The sequence below is a fragment of the Myotis brandtii genome, unplaced genomic scaffold, assembly GCF_000412655.1.
Source record: "Myotis brandtii unplaced genomic scaffold, ASM41265v1 scaffold835, whole genome shotgun sequence".
Classification (NCBI taxonomy): Eukaryota; Metazoa; Chordata; class Mammalia; order Chiroptera; family Vespertilionidae; genus Myotis; species Myotis brandtii.
In genome coordinates this window covers 456,250-467,338 of record NW_005371389.1, presented here as the reverse complement: position 1 = coordinate 467,338, position 11,089 = coordinate 456,250, and positions in this window count along the sequence as shown.

Genomic DNA, 11,089 nt, shown 5'->3' with positions numbered 1-11,089 from the left:
AGCTGATAAATGATATTAAAAAGAAATTTCTGAATTGAACACCCTTTGCTCTAACTTTTTTGACCATGTAGAGATTCCTGAATGTAAAGTGGTAAACTAATTAGTATACAGACAAATAAAAAGTGGTTTATTTCAGTAAGAACTGAGATCCAAAGAATAAGTAGAACCCAGGGCTGAAAACATTATGGCATGATATAAATTATGATGCCCAATTTTTTTAAATCACTATAATAATAAATAGCTATGTAACATATAAGATTGCATGACAACTTGGTCAAATCATTTTTACCTGAATTGAGAGAAGGTATCATTTCCACAAACTAGTATTTCAGTCCAGATTCATAAAATGCTCACAGAGCTGCTCTATGGCCTGGCCGTCCTTATGACCTTTTAGCTTGTTCCCTAGCTCTAGTCAATCCACCATTAGCCAAGTCAATGGCACATTTTTAGGTGATTCAGAAGTTGTTTAAAGAAGATCCTGACACTCTGAAATGTCCAATAAGCATTTCAAGTCTCTCAGGAATTACTTTTGGACATCTCAAAATGAAAAATAGAGAGATTAGATAAAATCCCCCTTGTAATAATCTGTGCCGAATTTTTTTTAAGCAACACATGATTTTGGACTTTCTCTTCGGTGTTCTATCCAATTGATGTTGCTGCATTGAAAAATCACTAAGAACACATTTTATAATTACCTAGCTGGGTTTATTTTGATCTTCTAAATTACACTGAATACAATATGTGATTGCAACTTTGCCTTTGCTTTTATCTATTAGCTATTTTTGAAAGATGCATAACTTAATTGACAGATAAGTACAACCTTTTCACTTAGAAACTTTATGAAAAATGTAAAAGATGCTTTGCCGGTCTGAATAGTTAATTGAGTTTGAGTGTACCAGGGTAAGATGCAAAAAGAGTGTGTCTATGGCAACTCTTTATATCATAAAAAATTTAAAGGGCCTTTATTTAATGTGACTCCTTTTTAAATTCACTTAATAGAGTAAGTAAAACTAGATATATAATTGGAGTCTAAGATTAAAGCATCATAACTGAAGTGAAATAATATGAGGAGACTCACACAATAATGATTGAGCTTCAAATTAATACATTCTTCCCTAAACACAACTGAAGTCACATAACTCTTGAATTTATTCACCATGATCTATAATAATAAAAGCGTAACATGCTAATTAGACCGGACAGCTGAACGACCTTCTGGACGAAGCCAGGGCTGCGAGGGCCAAGCCCCTTGCACAAATTTTGTGCATCAGGCCCCTAGTGTAATAATAATAATACGTGGGTGACAAGTATAATAAATACTTCATAAAGGTACAGTGTCTTACAGTGTACCAGGTACTTTCCTATACATGACTACATTTGAATCTTCAATTAGCCTTGGATATATGCTTCTCCGTTTTCTAAACAAACAAATACTCAAAAAGTTCAAGTAACATGTTCAGGATCCATAATTAGTAAGTGCTAAAGTCACACTCACACTCAGTTATTCTACCTTCAAGTCTAGTGTTCTTTTCCTGTGCTCCTAATTTGTGTAAGAGAGAGCAAGGAGTCTGTGGGAAGAGCTGAATAGCCACACAGATCTTTGCAATATGTTTCAGAATAATGCTCTGCTTCCTATAGGCCTGGTGTAGCCATTGTATTTCTCATTCATCTGTCTGGTCTTTCAGGGTCAGGGGTCCTTGTAATGGATTTGGCTCTTTCGTTCCCGTGTCTGTGTTTACCACCTTAGAAATAAATATTTATGGTTTTCCTTCTTAGCTTGACAAAAGATACTTGGATAGTTCTCTATTAAGAAAATAAAGAAATAATTATGGATGTAGATACAGACAGATATAGCTAAAAATCAGGAAGCAGGAACTGGATTTTCCAATTAAACAAAAGTAAAGTATTCTTTTAATGTATTTTTACCTTCTGTATTCTTTACATAAAATTAATTATTTAATACATAAGTTTATTGTAATCTAAGAACTATTGATAATTTTATTGTAATATTTACTCTGCACTAAGCATCAACCTTGGAATTGTATCCATAGCTTTTGTTTAAATAAAACTCATCTGTTGATGCAGCAAGAACTAGCAGTCTAAGGTGGGGATGCTAGGGTGGAAATCTCCCCAGACAATATTTTGGGAACAAAATGCAGACAGATGACCTCCTTGAATTGGGTGATGAGAAACTGGAAGCTACAGAAACAGATTTGTTAATAATATAGTACAAGAATATGTACAAGTTGAGGTTATGTATATATGTGTGTGTTTGTATAAATAAATACACAGAAAAATCATATCTGCCCATAATTATATATTAAAATATATTTAAATGTGCTTGTTTACACAGTAAATGATCACTTATTTCACTATTTAAATGAGCTTTTTCCCTGACCAGTTTTCTCAGTGGTTAGAGTGTCAGCCTGCAGACTGAAGGGTTGCGGATTTGATTACCGATTCCTGTCAAGGACAGGTACCTCCATTGCAGGCACGATACCCACCCTGGTTGGGGCTCCTGCGAGAGGCTACCAATCGATGTGTTTCTCTCACATCGATCTTTCTCTCTCTCTGTCTCTCCCCATCCCTTCTACTCTCTCTAAAAAAATCAATAGGGCCCTACCTGGTTTGGCTCAGTGGATAGAGTGTCGGCCTGCGGACTGAAGGGTCCCATGTTCGATTCCAGTCAAGGGCACATGCCCGGGTTGCAGGCTCGATCCCCAGTAGGGGGCATGTAGGAGGCAGCCAATCAATGATTCTCTCTCATTATTGATGTTTCTGTCTCTCTTTCCCTCTCCCTTCCTCTCTGAAATCAATAAAAATATATTTAAAAAACCAATAGGAAAAATATCCTCAGGTGAGGACTAACAAAAAAATAAATGGGATTTTAATGTGATAAAATGGCTGCATTGTCCTTTCTAGACAATCAGCTAGCAGTACTCTTCCAGCAAGCTATCACTTCCCCAACCATTTTGATATTACACCAAGACTTTCCACCCATTCTGTTGATATTATTATTCTTACATAATTTTGAGCAAGATTTCCTGGCAATGGAAATCCACAAAATTGTTGATATGGCTTGAGCTCAAATGATGCTTCTGTTCAATTTGTTTACCTTTCAGCTTGAACAGAGTTTTTGTGTCATAGAAAAATAGCAAGAGGTAATATTATAGTAGAGATGGACTTTTATGGGTGGATATTTTTAAAGTAAATATTAGCTGCAAGGGGTCCAGGCATTTTAACATTGTTTTGGAAGCTTTAAACAAAATACTTAGCCCATGGCAAAACTTTTCTCAAATGATGGTGAAATATCAATTCTATTAAATCCAAATGATTACATTGGCTACCTTGATATAAACTTCCTATGCGTTTTTCTGCTAAGAAATGAACTGTTCACTTATTGTTCATGTTCCCCAAATCAAGAAAAACTATTCTTTTTCTTTTTAAAAATATGTTTTTATTGATTTATATAGAGAAAGGGAGGGAGAGAGATAGAAACATCAATGATGAGAGAGAATCATTGATTGGCTGCCTCCTGCACGCCCTCCACTGGGGATGGAGCCTGCAACCCCGGCATATGCCCTGTTGGGGAATCAAACTATGACCTTCATAGTTCCTTGCTCAGCCACTGAGCCATGCTGGCCCGGCAAGGAAAACTATTCTTCAATTTAGATTGATGTTGACAAGGTCCTCATCATAATAGCAGGTGTTAGGCTATAATTGGCCATTATGGAATTATGATTTTCTTGAAGGAATTCATAAAACAAGAAAAGCATGTTCTTATTATATACATTGACTCTGGTTGAAAAATCAAAAGGATGACATGAGAAGTAATAAATAAATTAGCAGAATTTGTCATTTTAGTGAGTGATCAATATATTTAAAAGACACTAAAATCAACATGAACATCCCTAGGAAACCATTCTTCTTGAGCCTAACTGGCAAATTTCCCCTCTTACCATATTTTTAATGTAGAAATTGAGAATAGAAGAGCAATATTGAGAACAAAATACAGACAGATGACCTCCTTGAAGAGGTTATGAGAAACTGGAAGCTACAGAAACAGATTGGTTAATATTACTGAGTAACTGCTCAATTGCAAATGCTTTGCTATTTCAAGCAATATATAAAGCAGTGAGCACTGATCTTTTTATTAGTTTTTTATAAAATATTACTTGGTGAACACCTATAAACAGATTGCCCAGATAACCTAAACTCTAAGAGTAAAATAAAAGTTACTGATCTAAAGTAATAGGTATAAAACTTTGTATATGTGTTGTACATTCATATAATTTAAAAGGAAATACGGAATACTAAGGCAAGGTTTGATTATGCACTTGTAATCCATCCTTAAAAGAAAAAGCTTCACTAAAAAAGATATTTAACATAATCTTTCCAATTGTTTAAAAAATTCTTAAACATGCAAAGAATAATCATTCACCTCCCATACCTAAGTACATCTTCTTTGATTATTTTCTCTGCTCCTTCCTATATATTTGACTTGCTTGTATCACATCGTCAGATTTCCAACCTACATGTTTGAAGTCCTGTCAACAATGTTGGACACGAAGATCAGGAACTGGCCTCTAATACAAATGTTGCATGGAACAGTGTAGCAACACTGTTATGTTGCTACAGCATTCTAGGGTAAACAAAGATCATTTTGAATGACACCAGGTTTGTTCCTGAATTTATAAGTGAAATAAAATGGGAATTTGCTAGATCCATAGTTCTTACATGTATAAAAAAAAATTCTGTACATACTTCCAGGGAAAAGCCCAATATCTCCTCAGTGGTCACTGCCAATGCACAGGCATTCTCATTCCTGGCTGTTTGTTAGAATCACTGAGAAAACTTATTCAAAACACTGCAGCCATCCATGGCTTTACTCTATCCCAGATCCATTAGTCAGTACCTTGGTCTTGCCATCTACTAGATAGTCCTTCTCAAACAGTCCCCTAGGATGCCTATGGTAAAATGCAGACTCCAGGCCCCATTCTAAAGGATTCTCCTTCAGTTGATCCTTATATAAAGTCATATATAAAGTCATGTAGTCCTGGTATCTTTCTTTGAGGAACATTACTGTAAAAAAACCTCCTTATCCCCTCATTATGGACTTTGGATCCTTTATTGCAATTACAATTGACTGTATCTATTGAAATACCATTCCTTTAAAAATACCTAAAGTAATTTCAGCCAGTGGCTACTTTTATTGGTGCTACTGTTTTTATTTACTTAATATTTACTATGACAACTAAAATTATAGTAGTTTATAATGATTTAAACGGTATTATGGAATGGATCATTAATAATTCAGCTCGCTGAACTATTATCTCTATTAATACTAAGGTTACTTCTACACTCCTACAAAAAAAAGTGCTTTTTAACCATATTCACAGGAAGTCACCTCTGTATTTGGAACCTCTTCTTCCTTTGTCTTAAATCTTTGTTACCAGTTTGTCCTCTTTCCTATCCTAGTCTGATGAATATCAGGATAGTCATTTATTTCTATCAAGACTTTTATAAGCATACAGAGAATCCAGAGTCTTTGTGTCAAAAATTGCAGAGTTCAGCCCTGGCCGGGTAGCTCAGTTGGTTGGAGCATCATCCTGATATACCATGGTTGTGGGTTTGATCCCTGGTCAGGGCACATACAAGAATCAACCAATGAATGCATAAAGTGGAATAACAAATCGATGTTTCGCTCTCTCTTTCCCCTTTCCTCTCTCTCCCCAAAATCAACAAATAAAAATGAAGAGTGATGAGAATTAAGTGCTCTTTAAAAAAATTGCAGAATTCACATATTAAATAGTACAGAATATTCTGAGTTAGCTGGTTAGTGTTCAGAACCATGCATTTATAGGACCAAGTAGATATGCTTGTTATCCATGCACACTGAAGAACTCTCACTGCAGGCACATATTAACCAGGAATTGCTTCTTTGACTATATTTCATGTCTCTGCTCTACACATATTCTCTCTCCACTAAAGTGATTTAAGGATGACAAAGGTCCGTATGAATTTGTGTTGGCCTATGAATAGCTGTTTGTCTAAGGACTCTCTGGAAATAATGTCTACACTTATACAGAAACATTTTCCTCTGTGATTTTTCATGTGTTGTATTATCAACCTTCCTTCTGGTTGTGCCAGGACGGATTCTATGTTTTACACTTCACTCTCTAGAGTACCCATGCCTGGATTGCTCCCACTGGGAGAAAACCAGGCAGATCTCCAACACAGTCATTGGCATCAATTTCCGTAGAACCTGGGCTATCTTAAACTTAAATGCAAACTGGAATGGCAAATATATGCATCCTCATGCATGTTTTGCATACAAAATGCCCATACACACAACCTGGAACAACTCTAGGCACAATAATGGTTTAAATAACATCATCCATCCTCTCCAGCTCTTATAGTGTGCCTCCTATTTGCCAGGAACCATACAAAATCCAGGAGCTGGTGTCTATACTATGTGGTTGGTATCCTTGGTGCCCAATGCCATTCTATTCCAGCTTCCTAAAGTTAGCCTATGTGCCCCTGACTGCATCCAACACTCTGAAACTTGTTTTAAGCTGTTAGCTTTTTAATTCCTTTGGCTATGCAAGCCCGTATAAATTAAATACACTTGCTTCAAATCATGAAATCACATTAACATTCTCTTAAATAGCAATGAGAAACACCCCTGCTCCCCCAGTTAGCATTGCCCATTGGCGCTTAGGTTTTTAAATTGAGATATAATTGACATATAACATTATATTAGTTTCAGGTGTACAACATAATGATTTACTATTGGTATATATTGCAAAATGATCACTATGATCAGTCTAGCTATCATCCACCACCATACATAGTTATGATTTTTTTTTCTTACAATGAGAACTTTTAAGATTTACTCTCAGCAACTTTCAATATGGGACATAGTATTATTAACTATAGTCACCATGCTGTATGTTATTCCCTATGATTTATTTTATAACTGGAAGTTTGTATATTTTGCTCTTTTGATGTTTGAGGCAGACATCCATTATATTGTCTAATCCAGGATTGTGACTCTAAAGAATTTCAGGACAGGTAGAAGGAATGAGTTTGCATTACCATTGCAAAAGTAGTTGGCACTGTTATACAATATCCATCAGATGGCAAGATGAGGATGGCTACTTCTTTCACTTAAAACAGCCCTGGCCATTTATATAACCAAAGAAAACAGATTACTGAAATGCTTGCCAAGAAATAAAGTTATAAACAATAGGCTTCCAGCATTTGTTGTAAGCCTGCTGGCATAGGAATCCCAAGCATATAACTGCAATGAAAAGTATTTTGTGAGTACAGCTCATAATCTCTCTTGCCAGTGGGCAGCAGAAATATATTTCCCATCCTAATGTCCTAAATGATGCAGAAAAGTACTTTCTATCTCCTTAAGTGCTTCATATGTTAATAAATATATGTAAATTACCTTTAATCTCCTATTAATGAATCTAATTGATAGCCTTTCCTATCTGGTTAAAATAAATATATATTTGAAAGTGAAAAACTATACCAATAAAATTTTAATTCTTATTTTATGAGATACAGTAGCCCCCCCCCCATCCACAGAAGATGCATTCCAGGATAGTACCAAACCCTATAGATACTATGTTTTTTTCCTATACATACATATATACTTATGATAAAGTTTAATTTATAGATTAGATGCAAAAGAGGTTAACTATAATAATAAAAGTAGAACAATTATAATAATATACTATAATAAAAGTTATGTGAGCATGGTCTCTCTCTTTCTCTCTCTCTCTCTCTCTCTCTCTCTCTCTCTCTCTCTATCTGATAACCAAGGTGGCAACTTAAGTGATTAATATAGGGGTATATATACAGTTTAGAGGGATGATTTATATCCTGGATGGGACAGAACAAGCAAGATAGCACAAGATTTTATCCCACTACTCAGAAAGGCTCACAATTTAAAATTTATGAAATTGTTTATTTCTGGAATTTTCTACTTAATCTTTTCAGACCTCAGTCAACTAAAAGTAACTAAAACCACAGAAAGTGAATTAGGGGGGACTATAATAATTATGTTATTCTATCCCAATAAAATTTTATCAACTTTTGAAAGTTCTAGGTACTATAAGAGCAAATATGTATGATCACGTTTTGTTACCAGAGAAAAATGTGCTTGTCTTCCCCCATTCCTACTGGGAGTGGGGTCCTTATGACATTCCCAGAAAATGAATTTTTTGAGACTCTCATGGGAGGATGCGATATTGTAGGAAGCTTTATTTCCGTGGAATTATATCTCTGGGTTTCCAAAATCACATTTCCTTTAGTCCAGTCATAGAAGTGTAGCTGGGATTTCAGTAGAGCTCAAATCAGTTTCAGTGTCCAGAGTTTCCATTCCATGTTGCAGCTGGGCCCAATACAGCATTAGGCTAACTGCAGCCCATTAGTCCATTGTGTGTGGGGGTCTGCATGGCCATGGGCCACATGGGAGAATGCCAGGAAGCCAAGCATGGGCCATGAGCCCAGTGTACCAAGATGAACCAAGCAAGTGAACTTCTCTGTTAAGGGGATTGTATACCTCCAAATGTTCATGCCTTTGTAATGGCCATGCCCATTCTGGCCCATGAGCTCTGTTCCCAGGTCTGACTGACAGACGGCTATCTTCCCTTTGTCATCTCAACTTTACAGGGCATGCGTGCATCTTCCCTATGTGGTCCCCTCCCCTAGTGTTTTCCAGGGAACATGCCTATCATTTCTGGCCTTCCCTTTGTTCCTTTCCAATGATTAATAACTAGCTAATTACACTGGTATCCGTTTGGCCATAAGGTAACATTCTAAACAGATTTGAAATGTTTATAGAATTATGCTCTATTGAAGCAATTTTCAACCAGTGTGCCTGCCACAACATTTTTTAAAACATGCAATACCTGACTATTTAGTCAGGGGCATTCACCTCTTTTCCCTTAGATTGTCAAATAAAAATATGACAACAGCCAACACAGCAATAGCTGTCTGGTGTGACTGAATCAAAATTAGACCTATTTTTTTTGTCAGATTGGCAAAAATATAACATATTTTTGATGTGCTGCAGAATTTTAGTAATTCGTTTATGTGTGCCATGAGATTAAAAAAAAAAAGGTTTAAAATTGCCACTCTATTGTGATCAGCTATAATAATGTTTTCAAGTGGTATGTACACAAAATAACAATTATCTTTTGCTACAAACTATGAGTGGAGGATGTCAAGTGTAGGTAAACTCCAACTTGCCCTGTCACCTTGTTTGCCAAACCATCACTGATCACCAAGCCTAATCCAGCAAGAGACATAGTTGTTTGCCTCCTCTCCTGCATTTTAGTACTTTCTCCATTGTAATACAAGTATTTGTCTACAAGCCTGTGTTAATCATCTCTAGCTGCTATAACAAAAGACCATAGTGACTTAAACAGACATTTATTTCTCACTGTCCTGATCAGATTTGGCTCCTGGAGAGAATTCTCTCCCTGCTTAGAAGATAGTTGACTCCTCTCTGACTTCATACTTCATATGACAGAGAGAGAGAGAGAGAGAGAGAGAGAGAGAGAGAGAGAGAGAATGAGAATCTGACTCCAGTACTTTGGTGTCTCTTCCTCTTCTTTTAGGAACACTAACTTCATCATTGTGGCTCCAACCTCAGGACCTAATTGCCCCCAAAGGCTCCACCTCCTAATACCATTATATTGAGGGTGAAGACTTCACCATATGAATTTTAGGGGGACACCCATTTTTAGTCGATAACAAAAGTTGTATATCCCTACAAACTGTGAGGCCCCAGGGAGTAGAGGCCTTTACTTACTAGACTTTCAATTCCTACTGCTTAGCATAGTTGCTGGCAATTCAATACACTTTAAATAAATGAACTAAATAATGAACATTGTTTAGTGCAGTTGTTTATATCTATTTACATCTATAGGCATTTCAGTCATATATATTGGATGATGATATGATTTGGGCAGTTGACAATCTATACTCTAACAAATTTTAATTGAAAGAGTCTAATTACAGTCATGCACCATATAATGATGTTTTGGGTAACAACAGCCCACATGTATAATGGTGGTGTCATAAGATTATAATGGATCTGAAAAATTCCTAGTGCCTAGTGCCATTGTAATTATCATAACATCACAGTGCAACCCATTACTCATGTTTGTGGTTATGATGGTTGAAAAACTACTAGACTGCCAGTTGTATAAAAGTATAGCACATATAATTAATGTATACAAACATAATACCTGACAGTAATAACAAAAAACCATATTACTGGATTATGTATTTACTGTACTAAACTATTGTTATTTTAGTGCACTCTTTATACTTGTAAATAAAGAGTTTTCTGTAAAACAGTATTCCATGTTTTGCAGGCAGTAGTCTCATACATCTCATGTTTATCACATCTCTTAATTGCATTATTTTCTCTCGTGCATGATTTAATCTGGTGTTGTTTTGTACAGTAACATGATGTACAGGCTTGTAGCCCGGGAGCAATAGGCAGTACAATATAGCCTGGGTGTATAGTGAGCTATATAATCTAAGTTTGTACATACTATGATGTTTGTACAACAACAAAATCACCTAACAATGCATTTTTCAGAGAATCCCTGTCATTAAGCAGTGCATGACTGTATATCAGTATGTATATTTAGAGTTTCTTGAATAAAACAAAAGAGAGTATAAAAGAAGTGGCAAGGAAAAGGTTTTACTTTGTGATTTATCGTCATGTATTTTTTTCCTCTTAGAAAGTCACAAAAGGAGATGTATGTAGTACTTTCAACAATAAAGAATTTACATAAAAAAGGAAAGTTACAGTGATAAATGATAATGTATTTCTTTTTACAATTAGGGGAGTGAAATTTTTGCACAGGCTGAGTGCCCTTAGTTTGTAAGATATTAGCAAATATACCATGCTCTGCATAAAAGATGTACTAGAATAATTTATAGATAATGTTATATGGATAATGAATAGATTATTACATCAGAAAATCACGACTATGTTCTGTCACAGTTGGCAGGGTTTTTCCCCCAAAAAAACTTATTCACTATATTCCCATCAAGC